Genomic DNA, 845 nt, shown 5'->3' with positions numbered 1-845 from the left:
TACAAACAAACGAACGAATGTACGTACATACGTACGTTCGAACGAACGAATGAACGTACGTACAAACGAACGAACAATCGAACGAAAGAACGTACGTACGTGCGAACTAACATACGTGCAAACGTACTTACGAACGATCGAATGAAGGAACGTACCTTATCTCCATACGTACAAACGAACGAACGTCCGTATTACGGACGATCGAACCTGCGTACGTACGTGCAAACGAACGAACGTATGTACGTACGAACAAATAAACGAACGTACGTAAATACGAACGAACTCAGACACGCACCTACGTACGTGCGTTAGTTCGTTCGTTGGTTCGTACGTACGTTCGTTCTTTCGTTCGTTGGTTCGTACGTATCTTCGTTCGTTTGTACTTACACACTTACATACGTACGTAACAACGTACGTTCTTTCGTTCGGTCGTTCGTACGTCCGTTCATTCGTTCGGAGGTACGTACGAAAGGTCGTTCGTTCGAATGTTCCTACGTACTTCTGTTCGTTCGTTCGTACATACGTACGTACGTTCTTGTGTATGTACGAAAGATCGTTCGTTCGAATGTTCGTACGTACGTTCGTTTGCTTTTTCTTTCGTTCGTTTGTACGTAAGTTTTTTTCGTTCGTACGTTGTTTTGTGCGCTCGTTCATTCGTTAGTACGTTCGTTCGATCGTTCATAAGTTCGTACTTACGTTAGTTCACACGTACGTACGCAGGTTCGATCGTTCGTAATACGGACGTATGTTCCTTCGTTCGTTTGTACGTATGGACATAAGGTACGTGCTTACGTAAGTACGTTCGTTCGTTCGTACGTACATTTGCACGTACGTTCGTTCGTTAG

Source organism: Octopus bimaculoides, chromosome 23 (genome assembly GCF_001194135.2).
Source record: "Octopus bimaculoides isolate UCB-OBI-ISO-001 chromosome 23, ASM119413v2, whole genome shotgun sequence".
Lineage (NCBI taxonomy): Eukaryota > Metazoa > Mollusca > Cephalopoda > Octopoda > Octopodidae > Octopus > Octopus bimaculoides.
This window is presented reverse-complemented; position numbering follows the sequence as displayed.